Source organism: Passer montanus, unplaced genomic scaffold (assembly GCF_014805655.1).
Source record: "Passer montanus isolate IOZ18808 unplaced genomic scaffold, ASM1480565v1 scaffold220, whole genome shotgun sequence".
In the NCBI taxonomy this organism is placed as follows: domain Eukaryota; kingdom Metazoa; phylum Chordata; class Aves; order Passeriformes; family Passeridae; genus Passer; species Passer montanus.
Genome location: NW_024366816.1, coordinates 104,073 through 130,226, shown reverse-complemented (window position 1 = coordinate 130,226; position 26,154 = coordinate 104,073). Strand labels below are relative to the sequence as shown.

The 26,154-nt window shown below is 45.2% G+C and overlaps 1 protein-coding gene across 2 annotated transcripts in view; it reads left to right on the top strand.

Moving 5' to 3' along the window:
* Positions 1–26,154, top strand: part of RUNX1 (RUNX family transcription factor 1) — a 171,614-nt gene that overhangs the window by 63,434 nt on the left and 82,026 nt on the right. The window lies entirely within an intron of this gene.

The following is a 26,154-nucleotide window of genomic DNA, read 5'->3' as shown; positions in this document are numbered from 1 at the left end:
CCCTGGATCCCTGGCAGTGCCCAAGGCCAGGCTGGGCACTGGGGCTGGAGCGGCCTGAGGCAGTGGAAGGTGTCCCTGCCATGGAATGGGTGGAATGAAATGATCTTTAAAATCCCTCCCACCCCAAACCATCCCATGATTCCAATTTTTATAACTAAATTTACCTGCATTTTTGTTTTATACACATTCTTATATTCTAAAACCCTAAACTCTAAGTTTTCCACCACGTGACGTTACACATTTCTATTCAAACTACACACCCATAATCTTAATTCTGTCATTCATTCCTTTAATCTAAACACCATTACTATTGGTTAATTAAGAAACTATTCTTTGGTAAATAAATTTCTATAACACCTTCTACACGTTCACAACAACAGGTGAAGTAAGTGAAGGTAAGAATTGTTTCTCTTGTTGGTTTTGATCTTCTCACAACCCTTCCCCAGAAAGGTTTGGAAAGGTTATGCGTGTCCAGAGAGCTGCTGCCACACGCAGGAAGGGTCTTTCTATGGAGTATTCCAGCAGAGATTTATTCCAAAGCATGCCAAAGGGGTCAGGGACAAAGATAAAACCACATGGTGTGCACAGATTTAAGTGTGGGGTCGGTGACCTGAGGGCACAGGGTGGGCAAAGGGCAGCAACCTTTAGGGGGGATAAGGTGAATAATTGGGATGGGCAGATCTCTGGATTTCCTCTCTGGTGGAGATGATCCCAAGGTGTGTTAAGTCTCTTTTCCCCATCCCAGCTGTCCGAGAAGAAATCAGGAGTCTTCGGCCGTCGTTCTCAAGGTTGTTTGCCCTCTCTGCCAGCCCAGGTGGGGAAAACTCCGAGAGAAATTCTTCCAAGGCAAGGCAATCCCTGGGGATTTCCCTGAGGAGGAGGAGTCAGAGCATTCCACAGGTGCTTGTCAGTGGAAGAGCTGGAGTGGGACTCTGGAATTTGCCACACATTAGGAGAGGAAAAAAAGGGGAAAAAGATCACCAAGGTGGGAAGTTTTTGGTTTTTTCTGGTGCTGCATGGAGTTTTCCACCCTGTGATATCACACACTTTTATCCAAACTCCACACCTTTAATCTCAGTTTTATTATTGAATTTTGGAAGCCATTTCCAGGGCCTCAGGTCAATGCAGTGTTCTCTTGGGGGTCAGTACCTGGCAGCACAGAAAGCCCAAATTTCTCATTAACCAGTGTTCCAACATCTCCTCTCCACAGAGGGGACTGTTAGTAATTCATTATTATTCTCTCTTCTTCCCCAAAACTCTTTTTTTTCCTGAAGATGAACACCCTACAAAACGCTCTGTGCTGATACTGATGATGCTTTTAAGTTTCGTTTAAGTTCAAATAAGTCCTGAATGTATTGAATACATTTTTAATGAGGAAATCTCAGTGATTGGTGATAAATAAGTTGGAGGGTGGAGGTTGTGTCACAGTGTGAGGTTCTGCAAGCAGAAGTGAAGCCAACTAATTCTGTAATTGCATAAACAGGATGGTCTGGGGCAAATTAATTTCCTGTAGCAGCTTCTCGAGCTGGTGGCAAGGCTGAGGGTGGGGAAGAAACGTTCTGATATTCTTGACAAACAGGAGATAAAACTGGCAGGGTTTTTGGGGTGAATATGGAGAAAAATCACTGAAAAAGGCAGCAGAAAATCCAGCAAAAGTACCTGCAGCTCCCTACAAGTAATTTCACATAACGTATCAATTAAAAAGCACTTTTAGGGAAGAGTTGCTCTGTTCCTCGATAATTTTTCTGTGGTGATTCATAGAAAGGCAAGGAAGGAGAAAAAATCTCCTAGAGAACAGGAGCCAAGCAGTGTTCAACACGTGAAGGACCCTGGAACACATAAAAATAGGGCTGTGAGCTCCTAAGTTATCCATGATGGAATTCCCTATATCAAAGCAGAGATCACAGGCAAGTAAATTCATATCCTCTATAAAAAATGGGAATTTTTCCAGGAGTTTCCCTCATCTATCCAGGGCAGAGCTTTCAAGCCTAAGCTATAAACTGGAGATTTGTGAATTTGGGATTGAGGGAGTTTATAAAGGCTCCTAAATTTCATTAAAGCCAGGGGAATCCTCTGTAGTTTGGCTCTAACAGAATATTCCTGGTTGGAACTTTTGGAGCACAATAATTTGTTTAACCTGCTGTTACCACCCAGCCCTGGAGTTTATTAGAAGTGGTGACCTCCTATAAAGATAAAAAGCTGTAAAAAAACCACTGAAAAACAAGTTCTGGTTCTTTGTCCTCCTGCTTCAGACTCATCCACCCAGGCCTCTGAGTTTCCAACAATTTGGAGAAAGGAGATGCCCCAAACATAAATTCTCACAAGTTCTGAGTTCTACTTAACTCTAACAAGCCAAAAATGGAGCTGTGTCTCTTTTTTTATAAGGCTTTTTAAGGATAAACTGTCTAATTAAGAAATGACACTTAAATTATTTTTTTAACTCAATAACCGAGTACTTGTGACTTGCAATGTGGACTTTTTTATTTAATTACACAATATTACTTAAACTCATGAAGAAGAAGGTGAAGAAGAAGGAATAACTTTTGTCTTAAAACTTCTACCTTGTTTTGTATATATTATTATATTTTAAACCCTTAAACTCTGAGTTTTCCATCCTGTGATATTACACACTTTATTCAAACTCCACACCCATAATCTTAATTCTGTCATTCAATTTTGGAAGCCTTCTCTATGGCTTCAGGTCAAATGCAGGGTTCTCTTCTTTGTCAGCACAGAAAGTCTGAAATTCTCAGTAACCAGGGTTCCAAACCTCTCTCAGTTTCTAAACACACAAAAATCCTCCTGCAGCTCCACATGTGCTGCTGACAGAAATTGTATTTTCCTACCTCCCGGATGTTCTAAATTTAAACCCTCTCAGACTCCTGTAAATAACAATGAAATCCTTGCCCCTGCCAGAGTTGGAGGCAGCGTGTGGACGGCAGTTTGAGACAACCCTCTGTGGAAAATGCCTTTCCTTTTATAGCAGAACAAATTGAGAGTGTTTTCAGCTCAGCTCCTGGGCCCGGCGTGATGCTCTGAGGCCTCCAGCCCAATCAAGAGCAGAGCCCCAACTTCATGTCAGTGCAATACATTGTTAACTGATATGTCAGAAAATCAATTAATTACTTTTAAGTAGCAGTTAGGAGTATCCACACAATCCTGCCCTGTGAATTATTAAAGAAAGCCAGGCTGAGTTTGCTCCGCTGTCGAAAGCCCGGCTTGGAGGAAAGTGCAAAATGCTGCTTGTGCCCTCGAGCCTAATCAACGTTGTTGGGCATAAGCAGGAGCCAAAAGAGGGGGAAAAGGAAAGGTTCTGCCTCCCAAAGCAAAGCACCAGAGACCTGGGGTGGCTCCGTGGATTCTCCTTTCTCTGGAGGTGCAATTCTCCTGATGGGAGTAATGGAAAGAGACTTGGGATCAGGAAGGGCCTTCCTGCCCTTCCACAGCTTCCCCAGGGATCTGCTGGGGCTTTGTGTCCCCCTTTGCAGCTGGGATTGTCCCTGGATTGCTGAGGGGACACAGCCTGGGTGGGGCGTCCCCTCCTGTTTTCCCCGTGGCTTGGTCTGTGGGAGCTGCTCCGTGGGGGAATACATCGGGGAAGGGGGCTCTGAGCTGGGATTGGGGTTGGGATTTGGGATTTGCTCTCTTCTTGTGGTGGAAAACTTCAGTGACAAAGGTCTGGAGGGCACCAGGAGGTTTTGGGTGAGGTTGTCCCAGTGGTTGGAAAACTTCAGTGACAAAGGTCTGGAGGGCACCAGGAGGGTGAGATTGTCCCATCAGTGTCACTTCCAGCATGGGAGGGTGCCCTGGAATAACACAGGATTTGCTGTGGCATTCCTTTCCCAGCTGGAAAACTCCATCCAAATCAGGAAAGGTGGCTCAGAGGTGGGATTGGGTTTGAGATTTGGGATTTACTCTTCTTGTGGTGGGACACTTCAGTGAGAAAGGTCTGGAAGGCACCAGGAGGTTTTGGGTGAGGTTGTCCCATCAGTGTCACCTCCAGCATGGGAGGGTGCCCTGGGATAACACAGGATTTGCTGTGGAATTCCTTTTCCAGCTGGAAAACTCCATCAAATCTGGGAAGGTGGCTCAGAGGTGGGATTGGGTTTGGAATTTAGGATTTGGAATTTGGAATTTTCTCTTTTTATGGCGGAAAACTTAAGTGAGAAAGCTCTGGAAGGCATCAGGAGGTCTTGAGGTTGTCCCATTAGTGTCACCTCCAGCGTGGGAGGGTGCCCTGGGATAACACAGGATTTGCTGTGGCATTCCTTTCCCAGCTGGAAAATTCCATCCAAATCAGGAAAGATGGCTCAGAAGTAGGATTGGGTATGAGATTTGGGATTTTCTCTTCTTGTGATGGAAAACTTCAGTGAGAAAGGTCTGGAGGGCACCAAGAGGGTGAGGTTGTCCCACCAGTGTCACCTCCAGCATGGCAGTGTGCCCTGGGATAATGGGAGATTTGCTGTGGAATTCCTTTCCCAGCTGGAAAACTCCATCCAAATCAGGGAAGGTGGCCCTGAGGTGGGATTGGGGTTGGGATTTGGGATTTACTCTCTTCTTGTGGTGGAAAACTTCTGTGAGAAAGCTCTGCAAGGCATCAGGAGGTCTTGAGGTTGTCCCACCAGTGTTACCTCCAGTGTGGGAGGGTGCCCTGGGATAACACAGGATTTGTTTTCCCAGCTGGAAAACTCCATCCAAATCTGTGCTGGACAACCCTCGGTCTCCTCCCTTCACTCTTCTCCCTCTTTCCCCTGCTAGGATCTTGGGAAGGGTTGGAATGAGCAGCTGAGCACCCAAATAATCTAACCCAGAGTGGGTTTAGGCTCCAGCTCTGGCACAGACCAAACTTTGGTCCCTGGGGGGTTCAGTCCCACCTTTAAACCCCTCACCAAAATCCCAACAGTGTTGGAGGCTGGGAAATTGCTACATGGAGCTTTAGGAAGGGGGTTTGCTCCAAAAACTGACTGGGATTTTTCCTCTTTGTGGTCAGTGGAAATTCTGGCTCTGCAGGGTTCAGGTACAGAATTCCCAGGTTTGGTGATTTCCAGGCATCTCCCTGGCACTGCAGAAATCAAATAACTCAAATTCCTGATGAATCTTTGTCAGGGCCCTCTCTGGTGGTGTTTTTGGCCTCTCAGGTCACATCTGAGGTGATAAACAGATATTTAGCAGAGCTTTGAATCCCAGCCTGGATCCTTCCAGCAAAACTCAGGATTTCCAACCTTTATCCTTTCTAACACTTTCAAGTGAGCAGAGAAAAATAATCTGAGGAGATAAATGAAAAATCCTTCCTTGAGAAAGCCCCAGGCAAAAAGAAAAGTCAGCTCATGAAAACTTCAGCTTCTCACCAGAAACTACGGATTGGTTTTGACTGGAAATGTTCTTACCTTGTGGGGTGGGGTGTTGGGTTGAATGAGAGAAAATCCTGCAGCCAGGAGAAGCTGGGAGAGCTTCACCTTCTCCATGGCCAGCAACCTCCACCTCACCCTGGCCACAAACCCCAAACCCAGTGGGGAAGTTTGAATCCCCACACAGGAGGAAAACTTCCTGAGGGGATCACAGGGCGTGAATCCTTCCATCAAACCCCAAAAATAAGAGGTGCAAGGGCTCCAGGATGGAGCCAGAAATGTTGGTGGCTTCTGGGTGGGGACAGCTCTGGCTGGGCTTTGGTTTGAGTATTGATTTGTGGGGTTGTTTTAGCTCTGCTGTGGGACAACACCTAAAGGGAGCTTAGGAAAAGGAGGGAGGGGGACTTTTTATAGGGATAATGGATTTAAACTGGAGGAGAGCGGGGATGGGTGGGATTTTGGGGAGGAATTCCTCCCTGGGATGGAATTCCCAAAGAAGATGTGGCTGCCCCTGGATCCCTGGCAGTGTCCAAGGCCAGGCTGGACAGGATTTGAAGCCACCTGGGACAGTGGAAAGTGTCCCTGCCCATGGAACTAAATTATCTTTAAGGATTTTTCCACCCCAAACCATTCCATGACTCCATGATTAAATCAAGAGCAACATTCCAGCAAAAAACCCTGAGTTTCTATCAAACAGGAGCAGTGCCTGGCTTGGGTTGGATTTGAGGGCAGCAGAAAATTTGATTTTTCAGTATTTTTTCAGCTTTTTCTCACCCAGCACATTCTGAGCCCATCAGGGCCCCCAAATCTGGTGTCTCAGGTCAGGTTGGACAGGGATTGGAGCCACCTGAGATAATGGAAGGTGTCCCTGCCCATGGAAAGGACCTGGAATTAGATAATTTTTAAGGATTTTTCCAATCCAAACCATTCCATGATTCTCAGGTGAAATCAAGAGGAAAATTCAAACAAAACAAAAACAAAAAACAAAAAACAAAAAACAAAAACAAAAACAAAAACAAAAACAAAAACAAAAACAAAAACAAAAACAAAAACAAAAACAAAAACAAAAACAAAAACAAAAACAAAAACAAAAACAAAAACAAAAACAAAAACAAAAACAAAAACAAAAAAGAGGAAAATTAAAAAAAAAAAAAAAAAAAAAAAAAAAAAAAAAAAAAACACCAAAAACAAAAACAAAAACAAACAAAACCACACAAAAAAAAATTTAAAAAAGGAAAAAATCAGAAGTCTCTATCAAACAGGAGCAGTGGTTGGCTTGGTTTAGATTTGTTTCATGGATTTATTGGATGATCTCGAAAATCCCTCTCCAAACCATTCCCAGCCCTGTTTTCCCAAATTCCCTTTTTTGGCTGTTAATTGGGATAGCAGAGCCCACAGAAATCCAGAATTACAATAAGGAATCCAAACACTTGAGTTTAAGAAATTTAAATGAAGACATATCAGTTTATCTGAGTATTAAATTGGATTTTTGTTGGGAGTCCATCACTTCCCAACATTCCTACCTGGAATATTCCATGAAGGAAGAGTTAAATTCCCTTTTTTATGTCTGTTTTTTGGGACAGCAGAGCCCACAGAAGCCCAGAATTTCAATAAGGAGCACAAACCCTCATGCCTGATAAATTTAAATTAAGAAATCGTTTTATTCAAGCATTAAAATGCATTTTTGTGGGAACTTCCCAACTTTCTGCCTGGAATACTCCAGGAAGAAAAAGTTTTATTGGCATGGAATGGTTGTCCTGCAGTCCAGGAGCAATATTTGAAGAGACAAAATCCTAATTTTTAATTTGAGCAGGGTTGTTTTTATGCTTTTGGAAAGCTCCAGGTGAAATCCGTGTCACTTTTCCTATTCCCTGCTCATGGTACACCATCAAAAGGCACAGAATTCCCAAATACTTCCACTTTTTTTCAAGCAAATGGTTTAAAACCAGGTTATAAAAGTGCCAAAATGTTTATTCCTTCACTAAATATTGGCTCACAACTAAATTCTGGCTCAATGCTAAAAAAAAGTGGGGAAAAAAAAAAAGAAAAAAAAAAAGAATAATTTTTTTTTTTCGGCTCTCAAAACCTTCTCTCTGTCCCTGCCAGCTCCAGGCTGATGTTGCAATATCTAAAATGGCAAAATTGAGTTGGAATTTTGCTTTTAGTGTTCACCTGAGCATCTCTGCACTCACACACAGTGAGTCAAAAAGCATTTTCCTCATGAATTTTCCCTAAAATCTCCAAAATAACCAAACAAAAATGGGGGAAATTTGGGGTTTTTTCCCTCTCATCAACTCTCTGCCGAGTCAGGTATTTCCTGAAGGAATTCCAACATGAAATTCAAGCCCTCCTGGGGCTGTAATTTGCTTTTCCCTGGATGTCCTCAGCCAGCCCCACCATTCCTTATCTCCATGCAAATATCCCCAGGTGCTCCCACGTCGATAACAGAGGAAAAGGGAGGTGAAAACTGATAATAATTTTTAAAAAAACCAAAAAAACCCAGGAGAAAGCTGAGCCCTGGAGGAATTTTGGAGATAGCAGCTCCAGGATTTATCTGCCCTGGAACAGAGGGGATTTTGCCAAGCCCAGGAAACATCTTGGGGGCAGCTGATGAAATTTCACCCAAATCATCCTCTGGCAGTTAAATAATGTCAAAGCCCAGGGTTGGGCAAGAAAAGGAGAGTTTGGGTTGTTTCATTTTATGGATTTGCTTTTTTCCCCTCTTTTTCAATTTTTTCCCTCAGTTTTTCTCCTTTATTCCTTCGTTTTTACTTTCAAAATTAACCAAACTCTGTTGTATTTTCCTTTTTTTATATATTTTCCTTTTCTGTTTTATTTTGTGTCCATAGCACAGTAGCAAAGAATTTCTGGACGGGTTTTTCCAAAAATTTTGGTTTTTTTCATTTTCCATTTTCCATCATGGTGAAAGAATTCCCAGAAAGTCGAATCTGCTCCCCCAAACCAACAGCTTTGGCCATTCCTGGAAAAGCTGAAATATTCCTCCTATTCCAATGTTTATAGGGAATTGTGAGTTTGGCAAATGAGGTTTTAGAGGTTTTATAGGAAATAATATTTTAAATAGAAATAAAATAAAAATATAACAGAAATATTAACAATATAATAAATATAATAAAAATAATATGAAAAATATAATATAATATAATATAATAATAAATTTTATATAATATAATAGATTTTTATATATATTTAAAAAGATATATAGATATAGATATAGGTATATTATAGTTTTATAATATAATTCTATCATTGAAATGTGCAATTGGAGCAAATCCCACCACTTTTTGTTCCCCACATATTTTCCCTGATTTCATTGCAAAAATCCCAGCCTGGAATCTGGAAAACACAACCAAAAAAAAAACCAAAAAAACCAAACAAACAAAAAAAAAAAAACCCAAAAAAAAAAAAAAAAAAAAACCCAAATAACAAATCTCCCTCTCTACATCAACCACGATTTTGGCAACTTTTGTTATCCAGAACCAGCTTCTCCTACCTGATTTTGTGTCTTTTTACTCCGTGACCATCTCTTCAATTTTTAGGAGGAAAAATAAATCAGGGAAGATGAGGTGGGAAAGGCCAGGAAATAAATTCGGCTTTTATAAAAAATAGGAAAAGAGAGGGAAGAGATCACCCAGGGATCAGCAAGGGCAGGAGATGCTCTGGAAATTCAGATTTGATTTGGATTTTGATCAGTTTTTTCTCATTCTTTCAGTGCCTGCAGCATTTTGGATGTTGGGATAAAATGCAGAATCTGGATTAAGATTTTAGGATCTGTTTTTCTTTCCTCCTTTCATCCCTGTGTTTATTCCTCCATGAATTCCCAGAAAAATGCTGAATTCCATAGAAATTTGACAGAATTTGTACCCAGGAAGGACAAATTCACTTTAAACATCAGAGTGACCATCTGTCCAGTTTTTAGGAGGAAAAATAAATCAGGGAAGAAGAGATGGAGACCAGGGAAAAAATTTGGATATCCCTTATAAAAATAGGAAAAGAGAGGGAAGGGATCACCCAGGGATCAGCAAGGGCAGGAGATGCTCTGGAAATTTGAATTTAATTTGGATTTTGGTAATTTTCCAGCTTTTCTCACTCTTTCAGTGCCTGCAGCACTTTGTATATTGGGCCAGAAATGGGATAAAATGCAGGTTTTAGGATCTATTTTTCTTTTCTCCTTTCATCCCTGTATTTATTCTTCCATGGATTCCCAGGAAAATGCTGAATTCCATAAAACGTGGCAGAATTTGCACCCAGGAAGAACAAATTTCCCTTAAACACCAGAGCTTGGAGAAGTACAATGAATTTTCCTCCAGAAGAATTTCAGGGTTTGCAGATCCTGACTCACTTTTAGGAATTTATTTCCTCGCTCAACATTCCCATCCCTGGAATTATTCCCATGGAATGAGAGTGGGGGACAAAAATACCCTCAATATTTAAGATATTTCCATTATACCAATGTGCTGTCAGGGCCTATAAAATATTGTGAGTTTAAAAAAAGTCCTTTTCCATGTCATTAATTACTGGAAGGAGATCCCTGAACATCCCAAACTGTGAAAAACCAGGAGAAATCCCAAATTTCTCCCTCCCAACCCAACTTTGAACTCAAATCCTCACCTCCTTCTAGTGGAATCAAGCAGGAAAAAATCATTTGAGGAGCTAAAATGAGAATTATTCATCTAGAAACGCCCGAGGCAAAAAAAACAAGGAGAGAGGGAGGGAGAGGAGAGGATGGGAAATCTCCTGTGAGTTTGGTTAGTGAAGGGAGAAAAAAAATAAAACAGCCTAAGTATGGCTGGATGTCATTTTTCAATTTGCTCCTGGTAAATAATGATCTCTGGGGCAGGAGAGAGGGAGGGAAAAAGAAAAAGGAAAGCTCAGCCCTGCTCGGGTTCAGTTGCTGCTGGGTTCCTGCAGGGTTTGGGCATCTCTGAACCCCAAAAAAACCTAAAATAACCCCAAAAATGAACCCTGGGCACTTTGGGTTGGCAGCTCCCCTCTCCTGGAGTGTGTACCTGCTGAGGAAAAGAGCAGCCTCGGGGTGCTTTGGTAAACATTCTTTATTGGGGCAGGAGAGAGGGAGGGAAAAAGAAAAAGGAAAGCTCAGCCCTGCTCGGGTTCAGTTGCTGCTGGGTTCCTGCAGGGTTTGGGCATCTCTGAACCCCAAAAAAACCTAAAATAACCCCAAAAATGAACCCTGGGCACTTTGGGTTGGCAGCTCCCCTCTCCTGGAGCGTGTACCTGCTGAGGAAAAGAGCAGCCTCGGGGTGCTTTGGTAAAGATTCTTTATTCTCTTGGTAAAAATCTGTATTTTCTTGGTAAAAATTTGTTATTTTCTTGGTAAAAATTCATTATTTTCTTGGTAAAGATTGTTTATTCTCTTTGGTAAAGACACTTTATTTGCTTTGGTAAAGACTGTTTATTTTCTTGGGTAAAAATTTGTTATTTTCTTTGGTAAATGTTCTTTCTTATTTTTTTGGTAAAGATTATTTACTTTCTTTTCTGCTGTCCTGGAGTGGGGATAAACAACAAGAATTGGGGGGGTCCTGCAGGGTTTGAACCCCAAAAAATGAACCCTGGAAAGTTTGGGTTGGCAGCTCCCCTCTCCTGGAGCGTGTCCCTGCTGAGGAAAAGAGCGGCCTCGGGGTGCTTTGGTAAAGATTCTTTATTCTCTTGGTAAAAATCTGTATTTCTTTGGCAAAAATTTGTTATTTTCTTTGGTAGAAAGTCTTTCTTTTCTTTGGTAAAGATTCTTTATTCTCTTTGGTAAAAACTCGAATTTCTTTAGTAAAAAGTCTTTGTTTTCTTTTCTTTGTTTTCTTTCTTTCTTGTCTTCAGTAAAGATTACTTATTTTCTTTTCCTGTGTCATGGAATGGGGATTAACAGCAATATTTGGGGGTTCCTGTAGGGTTTGGGCATCTTTGAATCCTAAAAATGAACCCTGGGCACTTTGAGTTGGCAGCTCCTGTGTCCTCGACCATTTACCTGCTGAGGAAAAGCAGATTTGTTTGGTAAAGAGTCTTTATTTTCTTGGTAAAAATCCTTTCTTTTCTTTGGTAAACATCTTGATTTTCTTTGGTAAGGATTCTTTATTCGCTTTGGTAAAAAGTCTTTATTCTCTTTGGTAAAAATTCCTTATTTTCTTTTCTGTTGTCATGGAGTGGGGATAAACAGCAAGAGCTGTAAGGTTTTTACATCCCTGAACCCTAAAAATGAACCCTGAGCACTTCTCCTGGAGCATGTAACTCATGAGGAAAAGCAGATTTGTTTGGTAAAGATTCTTTATTCTCTTTGGTAAAGATTCGTTTTTTTTTTTTTATGTGTTGTGGAGTGGGGATTAATGGCAAGAATTGAGGGGGTCTGCAGGGTTATGACATCTCTGAACCCCAGAAAACCCTAAAATAACCCCAAAAATGAACCCTGGGCACTTTGGGTTGGCAGCTCCCCTCTCCTGGAGCGTGTCCCTGCTGAGGAAAAGAGCGGCCTCGGGGTGCTTTGGTAAACATTCTTTATTCTCTTGGTAAAAATCTGTATTTTCTTGGTTTAAAAAAAGTTATTTTCTTTGGTGGAAGTCCTTTATTTTCCTTGGTAAACATTCTTGATTTTCTTTGGTAAAGATACTTTATTTGCTTTGGTAAAGGTTGTTTATTTTCTTGGGTAAAAATTTGTTATTTTCTTTGGTAAAAATCCTTTCTTTTCTTTGGTAAAGATTCTTTATTTGTCTTGGTAAAGAGTCATTACTTTTTTTTCCCTCTGTCATGGAGTGTGGACTAACAGCAAGAACTGGGGGGGTCCTGCAGAGTTTGATCCCTAAAAATGAGCTCTGGGCACTTTGGGTTGGCAGCTCCTGGCTCTGGGGCCATTTACCTGCTGAGGAAAAGCAGATTTGTTGGGTAGAGATTCTTTATTCTCTTTGGTAAAAATCTTTATTTTCTTGGTAAAAATTCTTTATTTTCTTTGGTAGAAATCCTTTTTTCTCCTTGGTAAAGATCCTTTGGTGAAGAGACTTTCTTTTCTTTTCATGTGTTGTGGAGTGGGGATTAATGGCAAGAATTGAGGGGTCCTGCAGGGTTTGGGCATCTCTGAACCTCAAAACTTCACCCTAAACCTGTACCCTAAAACTGAACCCTAAAAATGAGCCCTGGGCCCTTTGGGTTGTCAGCTCCTGGCTCTGGGACCATGTACCTGCTGAGGAAAAGCAGATTTGTTTGGTAAAGATTGGGTTTGTTGGGCAAAGGTTCTTTATTTTCTTTGGTAAAAAGTCTTTATTCTCTTTGGTAAAAATTCTTTATTCTCTTTGGTAAAAAAATCTTTATTTTCTTGGGTAAAAATGCATTCTTTTCTTTTAAGTTAGTTGTGAAGTGTGAATTGAGAGCAAGAATTTGGGATGGGGAGGGGGTGGGGTCATGAAGAGTTTGGGCATCTCTGAGCCCCAAAACTGAACCCTAAAACTTAACCCCAAAAATGAACCCTGGGCACTTTGGGTTGGCAGCTCCCTTCTCCTGGGCCGCGTAATTGCTGAGGAAAAGCAGACTTGTTTGGTAAAAGTCTTTATTCTCTTTGGTAAAAATCTTTATTTTCTTTGGTAAAGATCCTTTATTTTCTTTTCATGAAGTTTTCATTTGTCGTGGAGTGAGGATTAACAGCAAGAATTGGGGAGGGTCCTGTACGGACCTCTGAACCCTAAAAGTGGGTTTTGGCCACATCAGAAACCTGAGGTAATCAGGACGGTAAATTCAGATTATTCCCACCAAAAAATCCTGCCTGGATGCTTTTTCCTGGCTAAAATTAGGGCAGTCACAGTCCCTGATTTCATCACTGTGCAGATAAACTGGAGGAAAATCAGATTAAAAGGCTCAAAAAAAAAATTTTGCAGTGGATTTTGTGTTGTGGTCATCAGGTGCAGCATCTGAAAACAGGACCTGGATCTGATCTGGTTTGACTTTGTGGTGAGAATTCAGATTATTCCCACCTAAAAATCAGATAATTCAGATTTTGTGGTGATAATTCAGATTATTCCCGCCTAAAAATCCTGCCAGGATGCTTTTTTCTGGCTAAAAAGGCTAAAATTAAGGCAGTTACAGTCCCTGATTTCGTCACTGTGCAGATAAACTGGAGGAAAATCAGATTAAAAGACTCTAGAATTAATTTTGCAGTTGATTTTGTGTTGTGGGTGTCACATGCAACATCTGAAAACAGAAACTGGATCTGATCTGATTTGATTTTGTGGTGAGAATTCAGATTATTCCCACCTAAAAATCAGATAATTTAGATTATTTCCACCAAAAAGTCCTGCCAGGATGCTTTTTTCTGGCTAAAAAAGCTACAACTAGGGCAGTCACAGTCCCTGATTTCATCACTGTGCAAAAGAACTGCAGGAAAAACAGATTTAAAGGCTCTAGAATTAATTTTTCAGTTGATTTTGTGTTGTGGGCATCAGGTGCAGCATCTGGATTTTGGAAAACAGGGCCTGGATTTGCTCTGAGGCTGATCCTGCTCAGCTTTGGTCACCCCACAGCAAAATTCCTTTAAAAGGGGTGGGTGCTGCTTGGAGCTGTGTTTGGGGAGGTTTTTATCATAAATAAAAATAGTTCTGGAATATTCTGGAAGGTCTGGAGGGGTTTAGGGCAGGGTTGGGACAAGGCTGAAGGGAAAGGGGATGAGCAGGGCTGGAATTGCAGCCCTTGGGAACAATCCAGGGGAATTCAGGGAGCAGAGAACCAGGGACAGCTCAGGGCTGGAGTTTGGGGACGAGGAGGCACCAGAGAGGATGAATTCCCCACAAATTCCCTACAAATTCTCTACAAAGTTCCATGCAAAATTCCATGCAAAATTCCCTACAAAATTCACTACAAAACTCCATGCAAAATTCCCTTCCAAAGGAACAGGAGAGGCCTCAGGGTCCCCAGCTGGGATGTGGGATCCACCTGGATCACCTGGGCTGCTCCTTCCCTCTCCCCAGACCAACTCTGATCCCACCCTGGTAAAGGAATCTCTCCTTGATCCCTCCCTGGCACTCAGATCTCCCTCTGATCCCGTCCTGGCACAGGAATCTCCCCCTGATCCCATCATGGCACTAGCATTTCCCTCTAATCCCTCCCTGGCATTCAGACCTCCCTCTGATCCTATCCTGGCACAGGGATCCCATCCTGGCACAGCGATCCCATCCTGGCACTCACATCTCTCCCTGATCCCATCTTGGCACAGGGATCTCCCTCTATGATCCCATCCTGGCACAGGGATCTCCTCTGTGATCCCATTCTGGCCCTAAAATCTCCCTCTGATCCCTCCCTGGCATTCAGATCTCTCCCTGATTCCATCCTGGTACAGGAATCTCCCCCTGATCCCATCCTGGCACAGGGATCCCTCCCTGGCACTCAAATCTCCCTCTGATTCCACCCTGGCACTCAGATCTCCCTCTGATCCCATCCTGGCACAGGGATCTCCCTCTTTGCTCCCATCCTGGTGCTCAAATCTCCCTCTGATCCCTCCCTGGCATTCAGATCTTCTTCTGTGTCCATCCTAGCCCTAAAATCTCCCCTTGATCCCATCCTGGCACTCAGATCTCCCCCTGATTCTGTCCTGGCACAGGGATCTCCCCCTGATCCCATCCTTGCACAGGGATCTCCCTCTTTGATCCCATCCTGGTGCTCAAACCTCTCCCTGATCCCATCCTGGCACTCAGATCTCTCCCTGATCCCATCCTGGCACAGGGATCCCATCCTGGCAATCAGATCTCCCTCTGATTCCATCCTGGCACTCAAATTTCTCCCTGATCCCATCCTGGCACAGGGATATCCCTCTTTGATCCCATCCTGGTGCTCAAATCTCCCTCTGATCCCTCCCTGGCATTCAGATCTTCTTCTGTGTCCATCCTAGCCCTAAAATCTCCCCTTGATCCCATCCTGGCACAGGGATCTCCTCCGATTCCATCCTGGCCCAGGGATCCCTCCCTGGCACTCAGATCTTCCTCTGTGTCCATCCTAACCCTAAAATCTCCCACTTGATCCCATCCTGGCACAGGAATCTCCTCCGATTCCATCCTGGTACAGGGATCTCCCTCTTTGATCCCATCCTGGCACAGGGATCCCATTCTGGCATTCAAATTTCTCCCTGATCCCATCCTGGCCCTAAAATCTCCCCCTGATCCCATCCTGGGCAATCAGATCTCCCTCTGATTCCATCCTGGCACTCAAATTTCTCCCTGATCCCATCCTGGCACAGGGATATCCCTCTTTGATCCCATCCTGGTGCTCAAATCTCCCTCTGATCCCTCCCTGGCACTCAGATCTTCCTCTGTGTCCATCCTAGCCCTAAAATCTCCCCTTGATCCCATCCTGGCACAGGGATCTCCTCCGATTCCATCCTGGCCCAGGGATCCCTCCCTGGCACTCAAATCTCCCTCTGATTCCACCCTGGCACTCAAATTTCTCCCTGACCCCTGGCACAGGGATCTCCCTCTTTGATCCCATCCTGGCACAGGGATCCCATTCTGGCATTCAAATTTCTCCCTGATCCCATCCTGGCCCTAAAATCTCCCCCTGATCCCATCCTGGCACAGGAATCCCGTCCTGGCATTCAGATCTCCCCCTGATTCTGTCCTGGCACAGGGATCTCCCCCTGATCCCATCCTTGTGCAGGGATCCCTCCCTGGCACTCAAATCTCCCTCTGTGCCCACCCTGGCACTCAGATCCCACCTGGAATCAAGAGGAGCTGAGGTTTTGATGGGAATTTTCCCTTCCCTGAATCCCGGGGCAGATCTGTGGTGGGGACAAACCCAGCAAGCTCCAAACACTCCAGAAAAAATGGGAATTCTTTTAATGGGAATTCTCCCCAGGAGGAGAAGGAAGAATCCCCATTAAAATTATTCCCATTAATATGATTTCCATTAGAAGTATTCCCATTAGAATTAATCCCATTAAAATGATAACCATTAAATTTTTTCCCATTAAAATTACTCAAATTTAAATTATTCCCATTCACATTATTCCCATAAAAAATAATCCCATTAAAAATATACCCAAAAAACCATTCCCATTCTAATTATTCCCATTCAAAGTATTCCCATTCACAGTATTCCCATTCACAGTATTCCCATAAAAATCATTCCTATTGACATTATTGCTATAAAAATTATTCCACTAAAAATTATTCCCTCAAAAAATTATTCCCATAAAAATTATTTCCATTAAAATTATTCCTATTTAAATTATTACCATAAAAATCATTCCCATTCACATTATTCCCATTAAAATTATTTCCATTCACATTATTCCCATTTTTCCCACCTTTTTTAAGCCCAGTTACTCTGAGGTTTTTCAGAGTTCCCTGGAAGTGCAGCCCCTGTGGGATCCTCCCTTAGGATGGGATTTCTGTCCCCTCACCAATGGGGGAATCTTTCCTCCCCTTAAAATTCAAGCTCATATTTTGTTCCACATTCCCCCAAATCCTGGAAATCCTCCAGATTTTTCCCAGCCTGGACTGGGATTTGCAGACAATTTTCATCCCAGTGACAGCAACACCAAGGCACAGGGACTTGGACAAAAAAATCTGAATTTTCTTCCCTAAAAATCCAAAATTCATTAATCTCTGGGTATCCAGGATTGTCCTGAGCTGTCCTTGGAACTCTGGTGCCTCCAGATCTTTAAATTGCCCTGGGAAACGAGAAAATTTAGGGTCTGGATCTCTTGGAAATCTCCGGTTTGACTTATTAATTAATTTAACTCATTAATTCCTGGTTTAACTGAGCTCCTCAGCTCAGGAGTCCCCTAAAATAATCAAATTGTAGGAGAGCCCTGAAATAATAATATATTTTAATCAAAGTTTCTGTGTTAAACTGGGATTGGAGTGGGAAAAGTAAGTAGAAGTGGGAAAAAATATTTAGATATTTTGGATCTTGATTAATAATTTAATTAATAATTTTAGCTGGATTAATAATCCAGCTAAAAATCCACTTATTCCCAAGGAAGGAGGAGCATTTCCCACAGGGAAATGTTATTTCCTGCTAAACATCACAAATTAAGACCCGTTTCCAATTTAAGCTCAGCTTGTGGGACAATTAGAGATGTATTAGGACTGGTTTTATCTCTGTGTAAGGTTTTAATTCTTCTTTTCCCTTGATAAGAAGAATTTAGTGGGGAAAAATCAGTTCCAAACATGACCTGCCCACATCCAGTGCTTGGAGCTGAGTTGGAGAATCCCAGAATTCGTTAGCTTGGAAAAATCCTGGAGAAGGAATGAATACCACAGATTTGGGGGATTTAAAAACCTTTCTGTTTGAAAGTTTCACTGCTTGAAATTTGGGCTAAGTTCGTGGTGATTTGGGCTGTGAATCCCAGAATTCGTTAGCTTGGAAAAATTCTGGAGAAGGAATGAATACCACAGATTTGGGGGATTTAAAAACCTTTCTGTTTGAAAGTTTCACTGCTTGAAATTTGGGCTAAGTGGTGATTTGGACTGCTCAGAGTTTGGATATTTGATGGATTTGTCCTGCCCTGGAACCGCCCTCTCATTCCCTGAGAGAAAACAACAATTCCCTGTGGGAAATTCTCCTGATGCCTTGGGGATTTTTAGCTGGATTTTTTTTATTATTAATCAAGATCCAAAAGATACAAATGCTCCTGATTCCTTGGGAATAAGTGGATTTTTAGCTGGAGGTTTCTGGTGCTGCCCAAGGTGGATCCATGGAGGAGATCCTTTGAATCAATCCCCGCTTTATTCTTTAGCTCTGTCCAGCCTCTGCTCTGGCTCAGCCTTCCCAAAGCATCAGAAGGATTGATTAATCCAAATTTTACCAGGAAATCTAAGGTTTAAAACCAAAGCAATGACAGGTCCCTGAGCACTGAGCAAAAGATGAAGAATGGTGCAAAATGTGTCAAACTCAGTCACTGAATTCCAGTTTCCTGAGGAGGGAAGAGCAGCCTGCTCCTTGTTTTGGAGCTGCCTGTGGAGGAGTGTTTTTGGTGGTCTTTGTTCGGTTCTCAGTGGTTTGGATGCCACCACAGGTCTGGCTCCATTCCAGGGGGAAATAAATCAATTAGCAATTAGGATGCTTGGGTGCAGCCCTGGCTGGGCTCTGGTGCTGCTCAAGGTGCATCCATGGAGGAGATCCTTTGAATCAATCCTTGCTTTATTCTTTAGCTCTGTCTTCCCAAGGCATCACTCTGCAGTTGGGATGGATTTTTTTCGCTTCCTTAAGAGGTATTTGTGTTCTTATAGAATCATAAAATCCTGGAATGGGTTGGCAAGGAAGGGATCTTAAAAATCATCCCATTCCAACACAATCCTGAGCTCCACAGCACATTCCTGATGCCACCTGAGGAAGGGGGAGTTCTGCTGTGGATTTAAATGGTCTCAGGATTTCACAACAAAGAGATGGAGACAAACATTAAATATTGGTTATTACTTCTTTGCCCCTCAGCTTTTATCCAAGCAGAAGAGAAAGTTCTGTCTGCAGGAACCTGCTGAGAAACCAGGCACTGCAAGGGTGCCTAAAGCAGCATTTTTCCAAACATTCATGGGATCAAGGAATGGGTTTGGGTTGGGAGGGACTCTAAAACTCAAGCAGCTCCAGCTCCTCCTGGGCTGGGATCAGCATTCCAGGGCTGGGGCAGCTCTGCAGGAGCAGAGCAGAGGGATCACCCCCAGAGCTGAGGGATGATCCAATCTCATTTTCCCAGTGCTCAAATCCCAGGACAGCATCGGGTTTAGGCCTGAGCAGAGCCCAGCTCTGGGATTCCAAGGCAGCAGAGAATCTGAAAAATAGAAAAGATAAATCCTGAGGTATCAGTCCCACAGGGGGAGGAGCAAACCCACCCAGGACAAACCCCAAAAAGGGATTTTTGCAGCAGAAATTTCCCCCAGTCCCCAGCTCTTCCCAGCGATTTCTCAGCAGTTCTATAAATCCAAGGATGAATGATATTCCTTGGTGACTTCTGGCATTATTCCCATTAAAATTATTCCCATTAAAATGATTTCCATTCACATTATTGCCATAAAAATTATTCCCACCTTGTTTTTTTGTCCTTCCCTGCCTGTCTCCCTCTCCCTTCCCATCAGTGCCAGCAGTTTTAGTCAAGGGTTAATCTCTGGGGTGCAATTTCCAAGGGATGGGGGTGCTGAAATGAGGAAAGAAAATTCCCTTCCTGTGTGGATCCGTGTCCATCCCACCCATTTCTGGGAGAAGCTGCTGAAAATTGAGAAAAATCATTCCCCAATTCCTCCAACAGGAGCCACGTTCACCTCCCAAAACATTTGGAGCATGGATTGTCCTCTTGGGAAAGAAAACAGCTCTGGTGAAGACCGGGAAGGGCTTTTAGGGCCCTAAAGGGGATGGGGTTTTAGCCACTGTTATCATCTGAGGGTCCTATAAGTGGTGGAGTTTTAAGCCCCATTATCACTTGAGGATCCTACAGAATTTGGGATTTTACCCACTGTTATCACCTCAGGATCCTAAAAGTTATTGGGGTTTAGCCATTATCACCTGAGGATCCTAAAGGATTTGGGATTTCACCCACTCTTATCACCAGAAGATCCTAAAAGTGATTGGGGTTTTAGGCATTATCGCCTGAGGATCCTAAAGGATTTGGGATTTCACCCACTGTTATCACCAGAAGATCCTAAAAGCGATGGGGTTTTAAGCTCCATTATCACCTGAGGATCCTTAAAGTGATAATGTTTTAGTCATTATTACCTGAGGATCCTACAGGATTTGGGGTTTTACTCACTGTTATCACCTCAGGATCCTAAAAGTGATTAGGGTTTAGCCATTATCGCCTGAGGATCCTAAAAGCAATTTGGGATTTTACCCACTGTTATCACCTGAGGATCCTAAAAGCGATGAGGTTTAGCCATTATCACCTGAGGATTCTAAAGGCTTTAGGGTTTTAAGCTCCATTATCACCTGAGGATCCTGCAGGATTTGGGATTTCACCCACTGTTATCACCTGAAGATCCTTAAAGTGTTGGGTTTTAGCGATTATCATCTGAGGATCCTAAAAGCAATGGCGTTTTAAACCCCATTATCACCTCAGGATCCTAAAGGATTTGGGATTTTACCCACTGTTATCACCTCAGGATCCTAATAGTGATTGGGGTTTTAGGCATTATCACCTGAGGATCCTACAGGATTTGGGATTTTTCCCACTCTTATCACCTGAGAATCCTAAAAGCAATGATGTTTTAACCATTATTACCTGAGGATCATAAAGGCTTTAGGGTTTTAAGCCCCATTATCACCTCAGGATCCTGCAGGATATGGGATTTTGCCCACCGTTTTCACCTGAAGATCCTAAAAGCGATGAGGGTTTAGCCATTATCACCTGAGGATCCTAAAGGGTTTGGCATTTTATCTGCCATTATCACCTGAGGATTCTAAAAGAGATGATGTTTTAACCATTTCCACCTGAGGATCCTACAGGATTTGGGATTTTGCCCACTATTGTCACCTGAGGATCCTAAAAGCAATTGGGGTTTAGTCATTGTTACTTGAGGATCCTAAAGGCTTTAGGGTTTTAAGCCCCATTATCACTTGAGGATCCTACAGGATTTGGGATTTTGCTCACCGTTTTCACTTGAAGATCCTAAAAGCAATGAGGGTTTAGCCATTATTACCTGAAGATCCTACAGGATTTGGGATTTTAAGCACCGTTATCACCTGAGGATCCTAAAGGGGCTGCAAGTCCTTGGGAGGTTTTTCCAGGACCCCAAATAATCCGATTTTGGGGGTTATTTCTCTCTCCCTGCTGTGCCCAGGATGAGCTCCGGCACTTTCCCTGCTCCCGGTGGGATTTGGGGCTGTAACAGAGATCAAAGCCAAAATTCCTGCAGGGATTCGGGCACTTCCCGATCCTTGGGAGTCAGGGAATTCCCATCACCTGTCCCACCCCATTCCCGGTGGTATTTTGGGTGATTCCCCATCGTGTGAGAGACACCAGTGCAGGAAATCAGGACAAAATCATATTTTTCTTTATTTTCTGTCCCTTTTCCCTTTGCAATGTTTCATTTAAAACTCCCCAAATAACTTAATTTAATTTATAGGAATTTTTTTCAGCTCAGGCAATGACTCCAAAGCAATAAATACTTGCAGGGATATTCAATAACCTGATAAAAATATATTTATAATGGTGTTTTAAGCGTGTTTTGCCTCTAGCAGTGAAGCAGCAGCTCCGTGAATGAATGAGATTTGCAGGATCGGGGATTTTTTGGGCATAAATTAAAGGAATTCAGGTGCAAAAGGGAAAAACTTGGGCAGGGAATATTGTTCAGGCTGGTTCAAATTCACCCCGAAATTGTTGCTGCTCTCTCTGGCAATTCCAAAGCTTTTCTGGGCTGCGGTGTGGGAAAAAAAATCGGGATTTTGTGCTCGAGGGATGCCGTGGAGGATGGAAATTCCCTTGGGGTTTGTTTCCAGCGGATATAAATTGGTGTCAAAATACAAACTGGGGAAGTTGTAACAGCCGTGGCGATTCCCAAAAACGATCCCAAAACCCTGTCTGAGAGCCCGTCTGAAATTTAGGGATGCTAAAAACCTCCTTTTGGGAGAAGCGGCATCAGCTTCGCATCGTTTCCATTCCCAAAAGCTGCTCCATTCCCGCTTTTCCCGAGCAACACGAGGACAATCAGCATCACTGAGAGCTGCTCTCCTCATCACGCAAAAATAAAATTAGAAAGGAAAGAATGAAGAGAATTGGCTAAAAAAATACAGGAAAAAAAAACCTACAAAAAACCCACTAAACTGGGGGGAAAAAAATCCAAATAAAACCAAACGCAGCCAGGTGCGGGCGGTGCTAATGGGGCTGTAAAATAAACAGCTCGATCTGCACCAAAATATCAAAATATCCTCCCCGCGGTGTTCGCCCTGGCTGCTCTCTCTGATTTAACTCCTCGCCTTCCCTCGCCAAAGCTTCCGTGCAGGGAAGAATAGAAAATTGTCGCCTTTAACCCACATCAAACCCTGATAACGCCGGGAATTTATGGGGGAAAATGTAAATATTGAGGATTTTCTGTTAAATCGTGGCTTTTTCTGGGTCTCCCCACGCGCGTGTGGTGTGTTTGTGTTTATTTTTGCCTACTTCGTGTTTATTTCGTGTTTATTTCGTGTTTACAAGGAGCTCGAATTAAGGCGAGATGCAAAGCAGGGAGTGAAACTCAGCTCAAAATATTCATGAATTTAAACATAAAATCCTCCCCTCCCTTGACTAAAAAAAAAAAAGAACCAATTAAACGCTGTTTTTTCACGTTTTAGCAGATGGATGCACATCAGTAAAATAACTCTTCTTATCTCTGCCGTGCCCGTAAAAAGTTATCAGCCATTAATTCAGCCCAGATGGATTTTAAGCTGTGGTTTGTAACAGCCGTTCGCCTGGATATTTCTCTTTTTCCCCCCTTAAAATAGAAAAGAAAATTAAATTCGGGAGCGAAAAAGCGGAAAACACGCGACTAAAAACAAATTAAAATAAAGAAAAGATTTTAAAACTTAGAAAAAATTTAGGAACTTGGCGCGAAATAGTTCAAGCACCAAATTCGGCTGCTTAAAAAAAGGGACATGTTGCAAGCGCGGGCGCTTTTTTGTGGGGGACAGGACCCGAAAGTGACCCTGGGCAGTGCCAGGATGGGCATCCCCGGGTGGCCGCGCCGAGGGACAGCGGGACGGGGACACCGGAGCCCGGGGGATGCGGGAAAAGCTTCGCTCCCGCCGGGAATTCGCGGCCCCGGCGCATCCCTGTGCCCGCAGCAGGCGCCGAGCTCTCCCCGCCGGTTTAATTAATTTTTGTTTAGCGCTGGCAGCAGTTCCCGAGGTTGTAGCGGCCTCTCGCCCCAAATTCCAACCCCAAATTCCAACCCCAAATCTCGGAGCGCTGTCCCGGTGGATGCGGGAGGTCTCAGCCCCTGTGGGGACAGGAGGGGCCGTGGTGGGCGGCCGCTCCCAAACCTAAATCCCGACCCCAAATCCCCAATTCTGAGCCCGAATCCCAACCCCAAACCCAAATCCCGATCCCAAATCCCAATCCCCAAATTCCCAATCCCGGGGTCCCCCCGGGGCCGCTCGGCCGGCGGGCGGCGCGCGCCCTCCAGCGGCCACGGCGGGAACTGCACCGAGCGCGCCCCCGACGGGAGCGACCCCGGGGGGACCCCGCGACCATCGCATCCATCCCTTCATCCATCCATCCCATCATCCATCATCCCTTCATCCATCCATCCATCCATCCATCCATCCATCCATCCCTTCATCCCTTCATCCCCTTCATCCCACCCATCCCTACATCCCTTCCTCCCTTCATATCCATCCATCCATCCATCCATCCATCCACCCCCCCACCCCCCCACCCCCCGCCGCTCCGAGCTGCCGGGGCTGGCGGAGGGGGAGGCGGCCCGCGGGTGGCCGCGGGGAGGGGCGGATGAGAGGGGTGAGAGCTGGCGGAGCGGAGCGCAAAGACAGCGCCGAGAGCGCGGCGGGGGCGGGTCGGGATCGCGCTGTTCCTGGTCTGGGCTCCGGCAGTGGCAGGGACGGGCCGGGATCGCCCCGTTCCCGGTCTGGGTTACCCTCGCGGAATCGGCGAAAAAAAAAAAAAATTAAAATAATTTTTATAAAGCCACCAAAACCAAAAAAAACCCCAGCCCGACCCGGCAGCCCCGCCTCCACCCAGCATCCTCGCTACCGGCTCCGCGGGCTCGCAGCGACCGGCGGCTGGCGACCCGACCCGCTGGTGGCCGTGTGGCTGTGCCCGAGCTGTCCCCGGCGGTGCTGGGCTGTGCCGAGGAGGAGGAGGAGGAGGAAGGCTGGCAGGGGTGGCCCTGGCTGGGAGCGCCGCCACCGCCCCACCAAACCCAGCGGCGGTGGCCGTGTCCGGGACCCCCCCAGGTGTCCCCCCCGAAAGCTCCGGAGCGGAGAGCGCCGGCAGCTCGCCCGGGGGCCACCGGGGAGCCGCGGGGCCGGCGGCGGGCATGTGTCGGGGCGGTGCCTGCGGCTGTGCGGGCACCTTGCGGGCTCTCCGTGAGCCACGGGCGAGCGGCAGCCTCGGCGGGCACGGCCGGGGCTCGCAGGACCGCGGTGCCCCGGGGGACGAGGCGCGGCCGCGGCGTCCCCGCCGAGCCGGCGCTCGCTCCGCGCCGATCCCGGGAGCCCCCGGCCCGCGGCCGCGCCCCGGTAGGGCCGTGATTGGCCGGTGCCCTCCCCGTATGCAAAGCACCGGGGGAATGACATTCCTCCGCACGCCTCCGCCGCCCCGACTCGCTCCCGGCCACCTCCAGCCAGCCCGGCGGCCGCCGGCCGGGCGCGCTCGCTCCGCGGCCCCGCGCATCCATCCCGGCGGGAATTCGCCGTGCCCGCGGGAAGCTGAGAGCCCTGGAAAGGCGCTGGGGCCGGGCGGAGGCTGGAGCTGCTCTCGCTAAAGCAGCTGCGGGGTTTGGTCGCGCCCGCTGCTCGCCGCCGCTGTGGGGTCACCCCCTCCCTCCCTCCCGCCGCCGCCTCGTTCCGCGGAAGGAAAGATTGCACCCGTTCAAAAGTAGAGATTTGACTGGGGAGGGCTTCTTTTTTTTTTTTTTTTTTTTTTTTTTTGGTCGCTTTTTTGAATTTTTCTGCTGTCGCCGGCGGTTTTGGGTTTCTGGGCGCGCGGCGGGCTCCATCCCGCAGGACGAGGGGGAGAAGGAAAAGCCGTGTTTGCCCAAGCAGCCTTCCACCTGCTGCGGTTCGAATATTGTTAAGCAGCCGGTTCCTGCGGCCGAATTAGAGGAAGACTGCCTGAGATACTGAAAGGAAAAAAAAAAAAAAGAGAGAGAATTGGCAGCGAGCGCCGAAGTTGTTGCAGACTGTTGGTCTGACTGCTGAGGAGGACGTGAGTGGGAGAGAGAGAGCGCTGTTGCACACACAAAACCACAGAGAGAACCCACAATTTAACCAACATCCCCAAGCCCGAGTTTGCAGCTGTTGGATCTCTCAGCTCCGGCGCTTGCGATCGGCTGTGACTTTTCTTTAAACTAATGAAAGGCGTTATACCAAAGATAGAGATTTGAAGCTTGAATGCCGTGCACTGAGCTTTTCTTTTCTTTTTTTTTTTCTTTTTTTCCCCCCTTTTTGCGCAAGAATGATTGAAAGGTCATGACACGAGCGCTCTTAGAGCAACGCCAAGCAAACTACTGAAGCTCATTTCCAAGGCTGCTTTAGGAGAAAAAAAAAAGAAAAGAAAAGAAAAGAAAAAGAGAATCTCGCGGAGAACATTAATGGATTCCGGTTGTGTTTAAATTCTCTACAGATTCTATTGTAAATATTTGATGAAGTGCGGTAGATGTGCGTGTGCGTGAGTGTGTGGCCGTGAATTTATATGCAGTTGTAGCCAGCTGACCTTTGCTCAGCAAGCCGAGCTCGCGATCCGCCTCCTCCGAAGATCAGCCCCGAATTTCCCTCCAAGAGCGATTTTTGCCTCCAGAAGACGCCGGCTCCTTTTGGTTTCTCTTGGGACCGGAGAGAAATCACCTGGAAGGACCCGGAGAGCGCAGGCTCTGCTCGTCTCTCCGACCGCCTCTGTGCTCGCTCTCCTCCCTGTTTTTCCTTCTCCCGGGCACTTTGGGATGAGCTTTGGCCCCGCTCACTCTCCGCGCCCCGGCCGCGGTAAAACCGCACGACCCTCGCGCTTATCGGATTAACGGGATCTGTTCCGCCGGGCCAGCAAGCCGAGAGCTCAGGCAATCAGCAAAAAAACCCAAATTAACTCGGGGGACTGGCTCAGGACCTCCTTCTCCGCGGGGTCTCATTTATGTTGGTCCCCGCAGCGCGGCTCGCCGAGGAGTCGCGC